This window comes from Neopelma chrysocephalum, unplaced genomic scaffold (assembly GCF_003984885.1).
Source record: "Neopelma chrysocephalum unplaced genomic scaffold, ASM398488v2 Primary Assembly neopelma1_73b, whole genome shotgun sequence".
Lineage (NCBI taxonomy): Eukaryota > Metazoa > Chordata > Aves > Passeriformes > Pipridae > Neopelma > Neopelma chrysocephalum.
Window position 1 is genome coordinate 4,775,875 of NW_020897734.1, and position 20,713 is coordinate 4,796,587.

General features: G+C 41.2%; 1 protein-coding gene across 7 annotated transcripts in view; it reads right to left on the minus strand.

Moving 5' to 3' along the window:
- The window catches only part of FGF13 (fibroblast growth factor 13), a 312,900-nt gene that overhangs the window by 183,418 nt on the left and 108,769 nt on the right, over window positions 1–20,713 (minus strand). The gene's annotated exons all lie outside the window — the stretch shown is intronic.

Genomic DNA, 20,713 nt, shown 5'->3' on the forward strand with positions numbered 1-20,713 from the left:
TTAAAATTATCTGGAAGAGTTACAAATTACTCTAACCAACTCTTTCAGCAGGCAAGAATATGTGACTGTAAGAAGATTATATTTTCATACAGCTGAGCAGTTCAAGCCCAACATTTAAATGTTGGTATAAAAATATGTGAAACCAAATTGTGTGACAGAGTTTGCTTTGTCAAAACACAAATGTCTCATAAAATATGCTGTCTAGCATCATAAGTAGTAGGTGATATTTTTCAGATGAACTTTTTCAAAGAAAAATACCTATTAAAATTAACAAAAGATATTAAAAACTTAGATTTGATATTTTAATTGTCTTTTTATTTCAAATGGCAATGGTTCTGGGGTTTATCTATATTTGTTTGAAGACCAGCCCCAAAATAAAATAAAAAAATTAGCTATGCGAAAAATTTTGTTCAACCCTTCATAATTTCTTAAAGTTACTGTTTCTTAGCTGAAAACAGCCCAAAAAACTCTTGTATTTATGCAGTTCTCCCATCTGCCTTTTTTTCTCTCCGATCCTTTTCAACAGTCCACAAACTAAAATACACCATTTGTTTTGCTGTGATCCAAACAGCCTACACCAATACATCAGCAGCTTTTTTTTGATTTTATGTCTCCCCAGTAGCTGTCATCTTTTGGCAGCTCATGTGAGAAGAGAAGTTGAATTTACTGGCAAAGAAACTGTTCTCAACCATTTGTACATGGCCATACCAACACTCAAGCAGCGTTGCTGCCTTGTAGGAGGACCAAGGCAAGATGCAGAGGCTAAATGGCTTAACAGGGTCTGAAAAGATGGGACAGGAGGAAGGAAGGGACATAGGAAAACCTGTCAGACTGTACTGAAGACACAAGATGTCTTTTAGCATGTATTAGGTAAAAACCCAAAGGACTAGGAAATGGTTACCACCCTCACCCTGCCAGGAGGGAAACCCACGTTTCCAGAAGAGGAGCTGCCAGCAGGCAATCTGCTGAAGGAGGATAAAAAAGCACCTTCCCATGGGAATATTTTCCACTTGGACTCCTGGGCACCAAGGCTGAAGCACACAGGGACACAGAGACAGGGGAAGCAAAGGCTGCTCTGACACATCATGCTCAGAGGCAGGAACTTGATCGGCAGGAGCTCATGCTCATTTCTGCACATCTATCTCCCTGCCTTTCTCTAACTACAGTTCCTCTGTTCAGAGCTATTAGATATCAGTTCTTGAGAGGCAGTTTTGATGATTCAGAGAAATTAAAGCAACTGATAACAAAATCTGGACATTCACTCCAAGTAAAGAAAAAGTATTAGGTTGCAATTGTATCAAATTATGATCAGTTTTACCCCTCTAGGAAAGACTTCACAAATAATCAAAAGACTTGCGAGTACAAATTTTTGTAGGCTATGAAGTACTTAATTTGTTTGAAAGTGTGGAGGTTTTGATCTTCTCTTGCTTTGTCAAAGCAAGATACAAAGCCCTGGATCTATTCAGTTACATCCTGGTCACCCATAATAATATGTTTTTGTCAACAGAGCAGGCATGAGGTGACAATACTCTTGTTCTGCATCAGCCTTAAAAGACTCCTATGTTACACATGATCCTGAAAGCAAAAAAGATAAAAAATAGGAAAAAAAAAAAGAGCTTAAGCAGAGATACAGCTGAGCTTCCTAATAACCCTTACTGTAATCTATTTACACAGTTCCTGCAGAGACTCCTTGGATGGACAACTGTTTTCTTTCCACGGTGCTTTATACTTCAAGTTCTAGCCATTTACCTCAGCAACCAGACACTTGTACACAGATAAAATCAGAAGAGATCAAACATCCTCAGGTGGACAATTCCTGATGAAAAGCATGTAGTGACAGATTTTGTTCTGTATTAGCCAAAAGTGAGAAGCAGTTAAACACTTAAACCTTGCTGTTATTAATTATTTCACTGAAATAAGTCATATTCAAATCCATCTATGACATGACCAGCATCAAAACACGAAAAGGATGACATCTGATTTCAATGATACTCATCCTGCAAATAAATACAAATATTATTTCTTGATAGAGATGGCAGATTTCTATTTTTACAAGGCAAATGACTATGAAAATCAGGTGAGCTATGGCTCATGTACTATATGAGTGAGAAATCAACAGCCTGAAAAGGTGCTGAGCATCCTTAATGCATTTTGCATTGCAAAAGTATTCAGCACTTCACTGAATCAGGCCCCGCAGCCAATTAAGAATTGCTGATTGCAAGAAGATGATCTGAAACACAATGGCCACCACACACAGAACAATTCCTCCCTTTTTACACTAAGCATTTTGCCTTTTACAGTAGCACCCATCAGGCTCAGCTGCGCCCAGTGTCTAGTGCAAAACTGCAGCTTTGTCTCTAAGTGAGAACTTCACATATTTTCTCACAAGCAGGCACAGGAAGCAGATGACCATGTTGCTGGTCCCTCCACCCTCCTTTCAAAAATAAAATGAAACTGTATAAGGTTTTGTCCTGTCCAAATTCAGTGAAGTCCAAAATTGCCCCTGCTGATGAAAAGCCATCGTGTGATATCCCAGGAATGCCAAGGGGGACAACAGCACAGACCCAGCTGCTAAGATCCACCTTTGAAGGATTCATGGAGGCCGTGACTGGCACGAGGGCACCACACTGACTGTTTGACAATTTGATAATTGTTTGATTTTTCTCCCCCCGAGCCCAGGACTTGCAAAAACAAAATCCTGACTACAGGTAAAATAGCAGCAAACAAGATGAATCTCCAAAGGAACACTTCATATTTCATTAAAACACTTTTCCTTTTGGCAAGTCCGTATTTTCCAGAAGACATAACCCTGCCTTGTGACAAGGCTTCTGTCCAGCTCAAACCTTTAGCACATGTTGCCTCTGAAGCAGCAAACAGGTCAGATATTTCTTATTAGCTGCCAACCTGAACATGTGTGCAGCTTGTCTCTGGTGACTATTCAAGACTTCAGTCACCTGACTCGTCTATGCAAGAACTACAGCAGCAAGTTGCACTCTAACTGTGAGCTCATTCTGATGTTCAAATCCAGTTAAAATATTAAACTGCTGAAATAAAATTAAATAAAAATTATACAGCAATATTTCTTGCTGGCCCTACAGGCTGCATTCTGTCTTACATTAAACAAGTCCATAAAATATTTAAAGTGACCATGTCTACACAATTACACATAATTCAGTTGAGAAGAATATACTGCTAAATGAAATAAATCATGCTGGCATTTGTGTCTATGCAGGACTAATATCAAATATAATTAAAATACTTCCTTTTTTTCCTATGAGAAATCACCAGCCTGACTGCACTGGAACAACAGTAGTTCAACATACTTGTTTCACAGTCCTCCTAAACAGACTGCAAATATAAGGGCGAGATCTCAAGCAAGCACTCGAGCATTTAGAGGCACGTCTTGCCTGAAATTCAAAGCACTTAGGCTGTGCTACAGCCCCAACACGCTGCCGGGCAGACTGAGCACACTGGTGTGCACCTTCAAAACTAAAACAGATTGAAGCCTCTGCACTGACGTTCTCTGAGGAGCTCAATCCAGACAACGTATTCAGAGACATGGATAGCTTTGATTTCACTCTAAGCCACATCAAACAGGCATATTGACTTGAAAACACATGAAGGCGACAGCAACTTTTCAAAGATTTCTAGTTTTTTCTGTGACAGCAAAGAGCAGGTGATCAGGTTTCTCTTCCCCGACATCTCCCATTTTCTAGGGCAGTGCCTTCTTCATCAAACGAAGGATGAGATCAAAATGTGGTCAATATAAGACAGTTCTTCACAATGAGAGCAGGACAGGCACAATTATCGTGGATCAACTGATGACCAGAACATTTGTCAATAAAAGCATCTCAAATTCTGTGTGATCTTAGTTTTACTCCCAAGTCCATAGTCTTTACAAGACCAAGCCTAGGGGTTGTATTTTGAGTACAACAAGTTAAGAAATACAAGTGATACAGTATGCTGTGTGATAAGCAGAGTACTACAAAAATTTAGAAAGCAATACCAGTTATTTCAAATCCCACTATGACTGTGTGAACATACAAAAAAGACAATTGTTCCATCCGATCATTTGAGAGGCTGATTCAAATTACTATTGAAATGCTAGAACTGAGATTTTTTTCACATCCTCCTACAGTTATTTATTACTCCTTTTGTATGTACTGGTAGTATAAAATTTTTATTCCAAAAAGTTTCCATTTTTTTATCTGTAGTAGAAAGGCTGTGCTCTCTCAAGAGACTCATAAAGCCTCCTATGCTATACCAAAACACAAACAAATTTTCTATTACTATGGAAATTGAAGCATCACTTTGTTATTTATGCCACACTGTAATATGTGTTCTAAATCCTGGACTTTGTATTGCCCTTCTCCTTTGGTCCATCCAAAAGCCCACCACTCATGCTATACACATGGAAGCATAAAAACAACTAAGAAAGGAAACTAGAAACACTCACCTGCATGTGCACATACTCCATCACTCTCACATGTAGTCTCAACAATCCTTTGTCTGCTTAAAACCTCAGTGTCACCCTTAAATTACAAATTGAGTGAATAAGGTAGGTTCTCATTTCTTCCTACAGAACAAGATCTCTGGTCTCCAGCAAACCCTGCTGGATTTGGAATTAATTTTCTCTGGGACAATTTGTTAAGGAGCTCCAACCGCCAGTCTCTTCCCAAAGAGTCCAAGGTGCCAAGACCAGGGGATCTGGAAGTCAACATATGCTGTTGTGCAACCTGGCAAGACAAGCTCCTGGGGCAGGTACGACCCAAACCGTTTAGCCCATCACAGGCGAACATCGACGCTCCAAGTGCCACCTGCAAAACACTCCACGGTTTGCACAGGGAAGGGCTCGCAGGTGTTACCAGGTCTCTGCGTGAGACACAGCTTGGCAAGCAGGTGCCTGCAAGCTGACAGCTCCAGATGGCTGCAGAGCAGCCAAAAGCACAGAAGACAAAGCTTCGCTCGCAGAGGAATAGCGGCCTTTCTGTTCGGGCAGGAAAGCAATCCTAAGGCCTTGAGGCTCCTGAGCTCCAATGGGACACAAACCTGACAACTAAAAAAAAAACCAGCACAGCAGACTACAGGAAACAGTCCTTTTGGTTGTCCCCTCAGCTTATTACGTTTTACTCATCGCTCAGATGTGTTTTAGTGATCTCCAGACCCCTCAAACAGTCAGCAGAAGCCTCTCCTAGAGCTGCTCCAAAAGCTAGCTGACTCCGGGCTCCCTGTAAGCCAACTAGCCAGTCTCCTCAGTGACTCAGTAACACTCTGTGCCCTTTCATCATAGGTAAATGACCAAAAAGCAATTTACCAAATAGAAAAAAAATTATTAATTTCTCTCATAATAGGTTAAATAAAGAGCAACTGAATCCCGTTCCCCGTGGGGAAGAGCTGTGTGCTCTGGATTTTTCTGCATATTTGCCCTGCCTTTTAACTGCCCAGTTATTTCATATAACCTCAGGGTTTTCTGTTTTATTCTATTAAAGAACGTATTTTCCTTTCAGTTCAGATTCTTTCCCATTTAAGACTATCATCAGTCATATTGATTTTTCATGGATTAACTAGACTGAGGAAATGAATAATGTGTTATTCCTTACACACAATTTTTCCAGATGGCTTCTTTGCCCATGGGCATGACATGGTAGACCCTGTGCTGCACTTGTTGCTTACTGATACCAGTGCATGCTGCAATCTCATAAACCATTCTTTGCTTGCCCTGCACACGGGGTCTGCTGGAAATGCAAGTGGCTGCAGTGATCCAGTGTCTATTGTATTAGAGGAAACCACAGCAGTAAGAGAAGCTGACCAGATAGTTTACATACAATGTGACCCACACTGCATGCAGAATAGCACCATTAACACTGTTTCATACACAACAACTCTTGCTCTTCCTAAGCAAGAGTTGTTTTGGTTTTCTGTGAGAATTTGAGATTTACTCCCAGTAAAACTCCAGACAGAAACACAATATTAGAAATTCCCTGATCTAGAGCATGAAACTGTCTCAAAGACATGACACATTACAGACTGTGTCAGTAAGAAAGGAGAAATCATTTCACAGTTCAGCATGACTCCAGCTGTTTAGGAAACAAGCAATAAATAACACGAAGTGGCAATGGCTTCAGAAAGTAAGGGACCAGCTGAAAGTGGATGTGCTGAATAGTGAAGAAAAGCACATTTCAGATTCAGGAAGGAAATGAGACTCAAACTGCAGGGAGGAAAGAGGGCAGGAGATGGTCTGATAGTAGGAAACAATTGAGATTGACCAGACAAAGAACACAGCAAGGACAAAACCAAAGCTATGGCCCAGTTGGCTCCCCACTACCCTGCCAGCTGTGCAAGCCCAGGGTGGAAACAGCACATCAAACCAGCAACTGTACCCTTGACAAAGACCTCAGGGGCTACATACAAATGTAGGCAAATACAAAATGAGGTCTACTGAGAACACATGAACAAATATTCACTCCTGGTGGGAAGCACGGCAAATTTCCACAGGTTGAGCTCATGGCACACACGTTCTCTGAAAGATCACTTGCAACGGGACCCTTGCATTTCCCTCTTCTGCAAACACAGCTACTGTGCATGTCACGGGGATAGGAAATAAAAGGCAAATGAAGACTCAGTTTTACAGATCTCCACACCTGTGAACAATTCTCCCTATCAATGGAAGCTCCCTTACTCCTGAGGTTCATGCAACAGCAGACTTGTAGGATTGGGTCCTAAATGATTCACAAGGACAAGAAATACACAGCCCACAGTGGAAGTGAAGTTTTTCACACAATTTATTTTCATCTCCTGAAGCTGCCATGACATCAGTTTTGCAGAGCAAGGATGGTTCAGCTATATATTGGGTTAACAGAAGGATGGGGGACAAGGCAAAACTTTTCCGTGCAGTCGCCTGTGGAGTTTGTCCTTCACTTTATTAAAACTGGAAGGATATTTATAGAATAAAGTTTCACTTCAAGCCCTGTCACATACTGTATTACTCAGAAAGTGTCAAAAGTGCAGCAGCAAAACTGAACTGAATTAAAATCATCTTTTGAATCATTTGATGCCTGGTGAAATAGAAGAGGATATGATGAGCAATGACACCCTTTGGAACAAAACAAGGTGAAAAGATTTTAATCCATTTCTTTAGGGCTTATCTTCCATTTTGAGTATTTTGTGAAGGAGTTGATATAACTGACTGTAAGGCACAGACGACTCAGCCAGAGATGGAATCTGTAGCTTACAAAACAAAAATGGTGTTTTGCTTACCACTAGTTTACATCATCAAACAAGTCAGACCTGTGACTCATATACTAGTACACTGTTAAAGTGTATTTTCAAATATACTCCCACCCTCACTCTGTCCAAGGAGTTTTTCTATTCCACTTAAATGTTGGAATTGATTTTTCAGTCACAAAAGAAGATGCAAGAAATGTGAGAGTATGAAGAAGGAATAGTTAGGGAATTTGAAAGAATGTCTTAAAAATAAATTCACACATGACGACAATTCTTTCTGTGCACCTCTGTCCAGCAAACACAAGACACTGAATAACCAGGCAGCATTTATCAGCCTGATCAGCAGCAACTAATCTTCCCAGTAGCAAAACACATACAATATAGTGTGATGCCTGGTAGCAGTAAATTTCAAGTATTTAATTCAGAGAGCTACGTAAATAAAAATTCAAACACAGTCCTCAAGCTGAGCTAATCCTGATACAAGTAGAACAAGGAAACAAAAGTGTTTCTTTGTTTCTTTCTTCTATTCTTAGGGCTGCTCCAAGCTATACCACATGCCAATTACTCAAAAGTAACAAGTCCTTTAGGAATCAGAGCAGAAGGTACGGCCAGAAGACATTTTCTAGAAATGAAAGAGAAATTTTAAATACCTCCACACTGGAATCTGCAGCCTAATAAAAGACTGGGGGAGGAATAACCATGATTTTCCTGAAAGAAAACAATTTTAACTTTTCAGCTAGGAAAATTTCCTCAAATTTTACAGTTCGGGGTGGGGGGGGAATTAAGTGAATTATTTCCTGCTGCACTGAAATACTTTTTCACAACCTTATGATATTTTGGGTTGAAACAATTTATACTGTATCACAGTGCTTTCTTTCTGCTATGAGTGTATTACTGAATGAAAACAAGTAGAAGCCACCACTGTTTCAGCTGGTCCAGGAACTCCAGCTGCCACAGTGCACATACCTTTTTCTCTTACCAAACCATATGGGTTTGCCTGGTGTCAGGGCATTACAGAAATCACAAAGTGGCCTTACAACTCCCTAAGTCTTCCTCTGGGCATGGCTTAAATTCCTGAACTGCAGCAAAGAAACAAATACACTACAGTAGGAAACAGTTTGATATAAAAATGATTTGTAAGACTAGTTCTGTTTGCCCCAAGTACTGAACCAAAACACTTCCATTTCAGAACTGTTGTTTGTTGGGGTTTGTTTGGTTGTTGTTGTTTTTAAGAAGAATAGCTAAACTAGACATTATAAATTTCAAAATAACCTCAGAACCTTTGTTTTCTACATAAAGGAATTTCAACCTTTTTATATTTGTGTCCTTAGCTTGCTTGTGGGTGTTGGGAAGGCTTGGGTACATTACCAACCCATGGAGCAAGAGAAACAGATGCTGCAGACCTGTCTGAAGCAGTCATTGCTCGACAGATGCATGAGCCCACACCTCAATGTCTAGTATTTTCCTTCCCAACCTTAGTCCTTAATTTCAAATGAAAAAAAAACTAAGCTGAAATGATGGAATTTTCCACCTGATGGAAATTCTAAATTCATTCAGCTGGGCTACCCTCCCTGGCTTGTCAGGGCTCCCAGCTCCCTGCAGACAATTGCTTTCCCCGGATTATGATAGAAAAGTTTCCCAAATCAGCCTGCAGCCTTAGCATCAGACAATGTGGACTTGTACCTCAAAATCAGCTGTTGTGGAGAACATGAGAAAGTAAATTCCAGGTTAGAGGTTAATCACAGACTTACTCTTATTTGTAGACTCACTGGAGCCCCCAGAAGCAGTTCCATGGAAAAGGCTTTTGACTGATGGACCCAAAAAATATCTCAGTTCACTGCAAGCCTGACCAGTGCACAGTACTTTTTTAAAGACTTCTACAGAAACGATTTGAACACATTTTCATTCATTATGTGTCATCAGAAACAGTAATTTCTACTTAAATTGATAAATCTTCCAACCAAAAGAGGTGGAAAAATCCTCTATTTTGTCATTTTCTTGGTTTTATTTTGTGATCTGTTATGCAGAGTTCAGAAAGGAACATAATTAAAAATTTACTCTTCAGAACCAAGTTTTCATCTTTTTTTCCCCACAGATCCAGTGGAGAGAGGAGGAGGAGGAGAGAGGGAAGAGAAAAAAATAATAAAAAAGACAAAAAATAGACTTCCTGTCACATAAATAATGAAAAAGATGCTCAAAGACTGAAAATTTCACTCGCAGCTTTTGAAGTTATTTTTTACTTCTTTATATTTTGTTGCATGCTCTACCTGCTGGGTTTTTTCCCTTGGTAGCTTGACAAGTTCTTTTAAAAAAAGATTTTTAAAGGCAATTCAAGAAGTTTTCACTGATCTTGTCCAAATAGAAGAAAGATCCTTTTCGTTGACTATGCAAACTGCAATCCTTTGAACAAAAGGCACTTGCTTCACATGATGCCAAATCTTTTCTCAGCTGAGAGCTTACACAATGCAGGCTCCATCCACAATAACACAAGTGTAGTAGGGGAGGGAAAGTTAAAATTAAACCAATCTCCTCCTTTGGCCAGGTACACCATACAGAAATCCTCTTATTGTCATTTATGCATGAAGAAGTTTTCTGTATTATTTTTCTGTGAGAGCCAATGCCCGGGTGCAGGCAGGCAAAGTGACAGAGTGGTGCCTGTGTTGACATGGGCAGGCAGCTCTGCCAGCCAAGGAGGCAAACAAACCTCCCAGAGCTCAAGCTCATTTCCTCAGAGCTTGCTGTGTTATCCTCAAAATGGTTACAAAACAAAAGCAAATCTCCGGAAAACCACTCAACTGGAATCTCTGTAGACATTTCCAGCATCAGCCAGCCAAAAGGCAAGAGGCTCACCTTTCTCCTCAGCTTACCTCCTCTCAGCTGTCCTTTCTACTTGCACTGTTCCCCAAACTGTTAACCCCTTACAAACTGCTGTGCTTTCCACAACCTAACACAAAACACGTATTTTTAACTCTTCAGACAGGTGCATCACAAAACCACTCAGTGTCTCCCTTCACCACACATTTCTGGCACACTGATCACTGCTCTGTGTCAGAAGGTGCCAAGCAGAGCACAGGTCTAAACGGACTCTGAATCTTTCAGTGTGTGCTTCAGGTCTTGCACAGTCTGTGGAAGATGTGCCTAGCACAAAGTGAAGAAGCCTGACCTATATGAAATTAAGGAGTGAGCCTTGCAGAAAAGGGCTCAGTGAAAATACACTGTGCTTCCCATACCCTGCAAAATCTGGAAGAAGTCACATTGCAAAGCGCTGCTGCTCTCGGCGTTCAAGCCTCCATCCTGTTGGTTTTATCTTTGCTCTATCTCCTGGGAAGAACTTGGAGAACCTGTTGCACTGACCTCCAAATCCCTTGCTACTTTCTCTTTTAAATTAAATCCAAATTAATCATCTTACAATAGCCACAAGGGTGCTGAGAAGACCTTCATCAGCCAGCACTCCACAGGCCATGCTGCACAGGGGTCCACAGCATTAACTGCGCTCCAAGCACACCCACGCTCTCAAAAACAGAAAAGTGGTTTGAATCAGCAGTTCTCACACCCAGATAAACACATCTGTGAGGTAGATGAAATACACATTGATACATACAAATGCTTTCCTTTTCCTTTGCTTTCTTCAGTCAAAAAGAACACAAGCCAAAAAGTCCACAAGCCTAAATGTGTACTCAGTGCATTAACAGTCTGCCTCAGAGGTCTCCCAGTGTAAAGAAAATGGAAATTAAAGGTTTGAAAACCATATCTTTTCTAAGTCAAATGGGTTCCTTTAAGTCACTAATAGCTTTGCAGAAAATTCCCCTGTGAAGATGAAGAGGGTGATATGTTAGAAATACTGTTCTGAGCTAATTTATGAGTCCTGCATGTGGCCAGGCTGTAGAAACGTTTTCCTCATGATTAAATAGAATTACTATGAGACTTATTGTATGTATATACCACTTCCTAGTACAAAAGTCTCCGTCTTCCTCATACAGCAGTAACACAGTGTCATCTCCAAAGAATAAAATGACGATTCGATAACTCAACTAAGAGCCTCCATGAAACAGCAGTTTTAGGGGTGCTTTCAGAACCAGAACAGAGGTAACACTGTGTTTGATGGTGTGGTACATGCCTACAACTTTCCAGATTATTGACACAAAGCTGCTATTCACACCAAAGCCTCCCTCAAGCTCTCCAGCCTCATGGTTTTCCAGACACACTGCATAAATCCCAAGTAACGCTTTCCTGTAGCAGTCACAACTGTGAGCACAGCATCTTTTTTCAGTCTCTGATTTACAGTACAGCATCACTTTAAAAAGCCTTCCACACTTTTGGGACACATGAGAACAGGCTTGCCTTTTTTTTTTTCTCCTTTAAATACCAGATATAGCATCATCAAAGACGTTACATACACATAAACACACAGTCCACCCCCTCACCCCAAGAGGCCATAAGACCTAAAATATGAAGACTTAAAGAATGTATTCTATTACCAGTTAGTGATTCTTGAGCACTACATTTTAAGTAAATCCCACAAGTAATAAGTAGTAATATAACAGAAACCAACAGTCTCTCTGGCATCACCATTGTTCATTCTTTCCTTTATACGTCAGCATCGCAATCACCATCATCATGAAAGCTTTGAGCTCAGCTTATCATTTGGATGGGTGAATGGCTGCACAGGGAAGGATTAATGTACATTTGAAATGCAACAGTAAATGCAATTCCAACTTGAAGGCCTACATCTGCTGCCTTTCTTTCTTTCAACAAGATTATTGAACAGGACTCAGCAGTGCATTTTAGTTTCAACTTGTGCTCATTGCTACATCTCTGTGCCTTGTAGCACATGTACCCTCAGAGGGCAAAAGATCAACTCCTACTATAAAAGCTTGATCCTATTTGCACCTAACATACTTCCTAACCTTTGATGAGAACACACAGAACTCAGAAGAATGTCAGGATCTGCTGATTCGCTGACATGCATCATTGCAAACCCGTGAGTATTTAACTGGATCCTTTTCAGCTTTTCAAATTGGTTCTTCACCTGAGCAAGCTCAGTCTCGGAGAACACCAGACACCACCTCTGCAGCGTTCACCTTGCAGGCACGTGTCTCCCAGGAGCATAATCAACCAAGCCCATGCTAGAGCAGTGCTCCGTGTTCCCAATCAACTGCAAAGGAAACAAAGTGCCCTTTCCAGGAAAGGCACATGAAACGTCTCAGAGACACTAAGCTATCACAAGTATCTGCTGACTAAATTAGCTGAGCTCCATGTACTATTAACAGGACCCATAAAATTGCTCTAAGGACCACGAAGTAAACACCCGCCCAAAGATAAACAGAAAAGGGAAATGGCAAAATGCAAGACATTAGTAATTCACCAACTGCTTTCAATGTCACAGTGGCAGTAATTTATCACAGTGTTGGAACTGTCCTGTTTCTAAGTAGAAGCAACAGCATTCAGATTCTTGCAGATAATGATGGAAAATTTCTAGGCTATAAGGAAGGAAAAGAGCTATTTTGTCTTTACTGACTCTGAGAGATGGGGAAACGCATCAGACTCCCTCTGAGAATTCTGCTGGAGCTCAGGTGGGCTGGGAGGAGGAGAAAGACAGCTACAACTTGTGTTGTTTTCCCTACAGTTTTGCCAGGTACAAAGCAAACTAGCATGAATTAAAATTTATTCTTTCAGTCAAATGACGTTTTGAGATAGGTATTCATGAACCTCCCACGTTTGTGATGCCTGAATGACCCACAGAGAATTCATGTTTGTCAAATTCAAAATTTTACTTGCCTCTGACTGCAACGTGTGAGCTCCACAAGCTTTTCCTGAGTGCCAGAGGCAGAACTTATTGCCAGCAGCTCTGTGTTACCACAGCTCTGTGACTTTTACAGAGCTGCCAATGGGCCTCCATATTGGCAAAATCCTATAGCCCTCTGCAAAGTGAAAACATCCATCGGGTTCTCTTTTCAGATAGGAACAAGTAAAGAGACCAGAAAAAGTTTCATAACCTGGATGAGCAACTCAAATCTCAAACTCAGTCCAAGGACTCTGATTACCATGACAGCCTTCACACGGTTCAAATGCTTTTCACATTCTGTTCAGGCACTGGATCCACTGCTCCTTTCAACTGCAGGTTCTACGCCATTTTAATCCAGAAAACTCAACAGTTAACTCATAGTTAACAGTTAAGTAGACACTAAAGCATGTTGATCCAGCTTCATGCATTGGCAAGAATGGCATTTAAAATTCTATCAGCAAAACTTTCAAATAAAGATGCAATGCATTCAATCCTGGGATTTTTACCAAAACATTGTAATGAATTCAATCTCAATTTAATCTCAATTCATGAGATTAAAACAGTACAATCAATTTAATTTCTCTTCCTTAATTTCCACACCTGAAGTCACAACTCATTAATAATCATGGGAGCAGGTAGCATTCACCATTGCATCCCAACTGTTGCTGAGAGCAGGACCCAACAGCAGAAATACTATTTGATTACTTTGAAAGGCCACATTCCTCAGCTCAGTTCTGTCCGGTAGGTACTTCCATCAATGCCTCCTGCTTTCCCCTGCCAACAACCACTGCCCTTGGCAGCCACCTGCACCAAAATCCCTTCTGGTGGTGGCAGTATGAACCTGGCACAGCAGTGTGTGGGCAGTGGCAAGGGACAGGGAGCTTGAGAGCTCCTTGGCAGTGCTGGAGAGCAACCTTCCCTGCAGGAAGGATAAGGCACGCTGGCAAACATGCTGCAACAGGGATAAAGAGAGGATTAAATCCACTCTGGCAGAGGCAGAGTTGAAGGTACAGGTACCTGACCACGGTGACAGAAACTGCTGCTGTAAATACTTGCCCACTAACCAATTTCTTGGGAAGCACAGCAGGAGAAGAGGAAGGAAAAGCAGGAATTAGCAGACTGCTCTGAAGGCAGATGTCTGTTCAAGACTGCTTCTGCGTACATAAACCAGACGCAACAGAAAAGGATTTTATTTGGTTAATGCACTAAGAAGTGGATGCTTTAATTATTTGTGATTTTATGATGTTAATCCTGCAAGAATAGCTGGACTGGAGCTATTTATCATCTGGCATGCTTTACTTTGTTTCCATAGAAGGAAATGAAAAAGGCCAGGAAGGTTCAGCCAATTTGTCTTTTAATACTCTTTATTGGTTCATTAATGATTAATTCTTTTTAACACTCTGCCCTAGATCCTAAATTCACAATGGCTCAATGTAGATGAAAGATTTCAAATCTCCATCTCTCCTCCCTCTTCTGTTTCCTGAGCCTATGTAAAAAAATATGTTGCCATTGCTCAGCACGCTGCTGTCAAAGGAAATCATCCAGGACAGAAACAATCTCTGGAAGATTAAGTGGTGCAAAAGATGAAACAGGCAAAGATCACAACCAAACCTAGTCCTGAAGAGCCACAAAGAGTAAAGGACCCACTCAATAATGATAATATCTGCCACCACTTAGTCACTAAGTCTACAACTTATTTATGCCTTACACTGCACTACTGCAGCACTGCAGCATTCAACTGTGCTTGGTTACTGAATTCTTCTTTTTGAAGGAACACAGATTTATATCTTAAGCAAATTATTGAGAACAGAAAGTATAACTGTTCCACAACCAGTAATCAAAAAAACTAGAAATCAAAGAAAACTCTTAGAAGAGAACATTTTTCATTTGAACATTTCCTTTGTATTAAAGAAAGCTCCAGCCCTGGTCACAGTGGTCTTTACGAGTTTCACAGCACTTTAATAACAATGCATTGCCAATCCACTGTCCTAGATGCTATAATATGCATAAGAATATTCTGCCTATACCAATTTTCCTCCAGGATTTCAGTTAATCTCTTCACAGTCTTTCCTGAAGCTGTAAAAGAATCAGGTGAACAGGACAGGAGTCTCAGTTCCTATTCCTACCACAACTATCAATACAACAAAATTTTGCATCTCACTTCTGTTAACAGATAAGGAAGCAATTAAATAACCACCTTCATAGTGTGCTTTGAGATCTCTTGAGGAATGATGCTATTTCTGTTCAGTATTTTTACTAATCTGCTTACATGCTCTTACTAGCTGTCACAGTTCAAATACATATTTACCTCTAAGTACACTTAAAAAGACTGTAGTTTTCTCATTCATCTCAAATAAAGAGAAACATATGCAAACATGCATTTCCACCCAATGCAATTAACCCAGGTGATGTATTCAGCTGAATCATAGCAGCTTTTTCCTAATACAAAAAGAAGGAAAAAAAACACAAAACAAAACCCCAAAACAACAAAGCAAAACAACCAAACAAAAAACCAAAACAACAACAACAAAAAAAACACAAACAAACCCAACAACAACTGAAAAAAAAACACAAAGTACTTTAGGTCCCTAGATAGAATAGTATTTTTGGCCTAAGGACACTGACACCACCACTCTACAGTTTACTCAGAAAGCTAAAAGCTTGGGTACCACAGCCAGGACAGCTACTCTGAGCTTCAAAGTTAACTGGGAGATCTTTGAGAGGATTTAACACTTGAGAAGCTGGTTGGTCTCTAGCCAGGTGTCTGAATGTCAGCAATTGGAACATCACCTAGTCAGTATTGCTAAAAATACTGTTGCCACGATGACATGCTGAGTATTCTGCACTCAGCCACATTACTTCAGACAGTTTCCCGCTGTCATTAACCATAAGCAAACCTGTGCAAGAAAAAAACAACATTGCCCAAATCTTTTTGTATCTCTGCCATCACACAGACAAGCAACACTGTTGAAAATGCCTCTAAAGCTTAACAGCCCTCAACAATTCATCACTAATTCTGCTTTTTCATTCACTTCCTCCTACCATGTTGTGATGCTCATCACTATCAAACTGGAAAGGCTGGAAACTATGACCAAAATTACTGGGTTTAAGCAATCCAGTGCTAGTGTGGGCACCAGAAGGGTGCCAGCAAGCACTGCAGGCTCTCTGTCCAGGAGCTGTCCAGTTTCAACCCATGGAGCAGCAGCCAGCCTGCCCCATTCCATCCCTTGTGCAGCAAGGGATCTTTAAAGTCTTAGGTCACACTTTTCTTTCCATTCTCACCACCATAGACACAGACTTTCAAGGCAGCAGCACAGCACACTACAACAAAAACTTTATCAGCATTCATAGATACACCAAATACTAGGCTTTATTACTTCTCAAATGTTTAGCAGACATTCATTTCTTTAACATTATGGATTATAACGAGTTTTTTGGGAAATCTCTTTTGTCTTATAAAGTATGTAATTCCCTACAGGAGCAGACAGAGCCTTACACTGGGTTTTTTTCAATCTTAAACTTCTCACTCAGTTGGGGGTGGTGGTGTTGTGCCTTTTTCTTGTTTGAAGGTTTTCCATTTTGTGGCTGCACAAGAAATGCACTTAAAGGCTTCTGACAAGGACATGATGTGCTTTTATTGCTTCCTGTACCTTACATCTTCATGGATAATAGAGATGCCAAGTATTATTATACATTGTTGTAGCTACAAGGCAACTTCTGAAGGCACTTCTGTAAGTTTTGGTGTTTGGTTGGTTTTTTAAGGTTTGTTTTTTCAGTTGGTTGGTTGTTGTGGTTTTTTTTTAACAACAGAATTATGTTGATTTTTCCTGTATAAAAAGGATTTTCAAGACCATCCATTTCTGTTTTACTAAGCGTTCCAAGGGCATGAAAGTTCAGCTCCACTTTCTACTTAACAGTTCACAGACTGCCTTGGCGATCCAGAGAGTATGAGAATCCTGAAGGAGAGATCCCCTGAGAACATCACCATGTCAGGTTTACTGATGTGTGTTGATCACTGTGGGTGCTGAGAAATCCAGAAGTTCCCCAGGGACCTCACAGCCATTGTAATCTGCTCCACACACAGTGTAAAGTGCATACAAACAACCTGCAGTTCCTGTTCCCAGTCATCTTTTCATTAAACATTCCCCAAACTTTTTGCACCATCAGCCCCTGGGAATGGCCAATTTCAGCTGCCAGATTTGTTTTGGCCATTTTGGGCACAATGCCAACAGCAGCTCCTGATTACAGGCAAAGATTCAAATCACTCTGAAGTGGTTTGAGTGCCACAACCATAGTCCTGCCTGCTCTGCTCCCGATTACACACACAGAAGTCCCAAAGGTTCCAGTTCTATGTGAAAAAAAACCCAACCAACCAACAACGAAGAAAAGGGCAAGGGGGGAAGAGAAAAAGAATCTGCTCTCTATGTTATTTTAAGCAACTGCACGGTCCAAATGACTTCAGAAGACCTACTCACGTGCCAAGCTGGACATATGCTTAAATACTTCCCTGAAATAATGCCAGATACTACCTCACCAGCATCAAACCCTCTGCTCTCCTCCCATGCCCTCACACACTCCACCTCCTCCTGAGGTGCTCAGAGCCTGCTCTGATAGGAGCTCCTGCAACATGAGGACAATGGTGTCCACAAGGATTATGCTCAGGAACGTTGTAAGATCCTTGTCCAAGTGCACACACAACCCAAAGCCTGCCCGAGCCTGATCTCATAGCTACAGGCTCTTTTCTTTGCATTTCCATGGTAGAAACAAAGATCAGAATCTCTTCTTGTATTTGCCAAACGTGACATTTCACCCCATAGCATCCTTTCCTCTGAAAGCAAACACCTGAATTTTACTCTGGCACAAACACACCTGCTAAAACCATTTCATGTAGGTCAGCTCAAGGAAAGCTCCTTCAGTTAACTCTCACTTGGCTGGAGCAGCACAGACACGTGTCACATGCTGGATCAGCCCCTGCTCTCACTCCACAGGAATTCAGGAGTAACAGCACTGTAAAAATCTGGTCTAGAGATGGTGGCAGATTTCATAATTATGCTTCTGTATTTATGCCAGCTGCATATAAAGATACACTCCTCCAGCTCCCCAGTATTTTGAAAATGTCAGTAAACCGTAAGCTTTATAGACTCTCTGAAGTGCAAAGTGAAGCGTATGCCTGCTTTTGTTTGGATTCATTATGCACTTTCCTTATATATTCTAAAGAGCTGAAAAGGCATCCAAGAGAAACAGCTTGTAATCATCTGATATCTCCATGTGACCTCCCCTCTGCAATTTGCATTGGCTTTGAGTTTCCAGATGAAGACGTCGGACGAAATAGTGCTAGGATTAATTTTAGCCTCCTCCTCGAGATGACTCGCTGATACCAGAATAAGGTTATAATACTTGACAGAGCAGAATATTTTCCTTGCCAACATAATCTGTTTCAGGCTTCTCAGGACTGAAATAAAGTGTGCAAAAAAACCAATTCCAAGCAAAGAGGTGCTGTGAGCTTTGAGAGCAGAGAAAGAATTAAAATAGCTTCATTCTTCCCAGCTTGCAAATCAGGCTTCAGAGCGTGCACCTGCAGGGCAACCTGCACAGCACAAATCTGAACACGACAGCATCTCCTTTAAATGAGACATTCACTAAAGCTCATCATAATATGTTACAAACATAGTTTTGGTATGTTGATAGAAAAAATTTCTCTAGTTTTTAACTTCCAAGTACCTGCAGTAATAGACTGTGAAAACTTTAGTATCACAAGGAGGGAAGGCATTTTTGCAGTGACAGCCTTGCACCTCTCAGTCCAAAGTACTACAGCAGCCCTTACAGAACTGCACACAGTCCATTAATCTTTGAATATAGTCCAGAGTTAATACAGCTTCAAGACTACATTATCTTGATTTTTCAGAGATGTTTGTTGAGAACAGCTCTGGAGAAAGCAATCAAGCCTTTCTGAATCCCTGCCACAAGGACAAAGGGGCCCAATTCTGCCCTCTCTTATACACTACCAGCCTGCCTGCAGCCCCTGAACAGGCTCACTTTGAGTTCCAGTCATACAACTTTCAAAAATTAGCTCAGGGTTTGATAAGTTTCAGTGTCCTTGTCAGCCAAAATACTATCAGGTGTGTTTGTAAAGAGATGATTTTTTTCGGACAATTGTCAGAGTAAAGCAAAATTAACTGTGGTTACATGGTCATGATATTCTGGCAGTGCAATGAAAAACCGAAGGAGCGAAAAGTGCTGAATGCCACAGCTGCCAAGACAAGAGGTGAGCCGAGGGTGAGGGTGTTTTTGAGGGCATCCAAAGTGCACCAAGGAGTTTGAAAGCTGAATTTTGTAATTGCCACAAAGCTGAGACTGAAGGGTTTGGCATGTGCCAAAGTCATTGCCTCAGCTCACAGGGCAGCAAGTACACGCTGTGGTGGCAGAAGTGAGGCTGCTCACTCTTCACTGATGTGGCCTGACCTTTTCCTCTCTGCTACAAATCGACTCACCAGGAAAACTTTTGCGACTTGTCCTCTCTGCCACAGAAAGAGCAATTAACTTGCTTGGGTCGGGTCTACACACAAAAAACCAGGCAGCACTATCTCCATTTCCACGGCCACATTGCCTTGGCATTGCTGTGTGGGAAGAACTGTATTTTGTACACTCTTGGGAGATTTCTAAATATTTGAGGCATATATACTGTGCATATCACAAGACATATTTACAAGTAAGCTAAAGGGTGTGTACAAATTTCTGTCCAGACACTCCCAGGAAAAAATACAACTGACTAAGCAGTGCTTGAAAATACACTTAATTATGCTCTAATACTTAGATTATTTATAAATGACACTGATATATTTTGCATAAATACACCATAAATGAATTACAATAGAAGCTAATGCAGACCATGACTGTATTTGTTACATTAACTTTCTCTTAGCTTGTAAGTGGACTTGAGGGGATTATTTTTTGAAATATTATGCTCAAATGAGACTTTCCAACAGTCTACCCTTTCAGCACTTGAGAGCGAATAGGGGTGAAACCTGGGGCAAAAAGATACAGGAGCAGAAAAATATTCCAGCTCAACCCAAGCAGCACAAAATGCTGTCTTACCAACAATGTGAGCAAAGAGGGAAAAGCAGCTGATGAAATTGGCAGATGAATTTAAGAGAAAGTACATCAACAGCCTGGGAAGTCTTGCCACAGTGACACCTATCTTGGAAAGCTGTGGAAGGGATGTAGAAAATGAAGGACCAAAGGGCAGAGAAAATGCAAGTCAACCTTATGGGCAGAGATAAACAAACCTGCAAGGGGAGCATGAAATGACCAGGGCAAGGAGACGAAAACACAACCAAAACCAGCAGAAGTCGGTGACTCTAGCACATGCTAATAGCAGAGACAGGCAAATAGCATTGCCCTAAAAATGTCATGTTTGGGCTGGCAAGGGCCCCGAGGGGGGAGGGAGCTTTCTTGAGGGCAGCCTTGCTCACAAGCTCACAGCAGCTGGGGCTGCGGTTCCCCAGGCAGCCCCAAAGGTGCCACGATGGTATGTCACACCTGCTGCTGCCAAAATCATGACATTCAACGTCACCTCTGCTCCATCAGGTCAGGCACTCCTTGCTGGGTGCCCAGCCTCGGAGGGGATGAGGGGCAGCTGCTCTGGGGGTTTACACAGGCACAGCTGTAATCACAGCCCGTCTCACCAGCGGCCTCTCCCCTTCC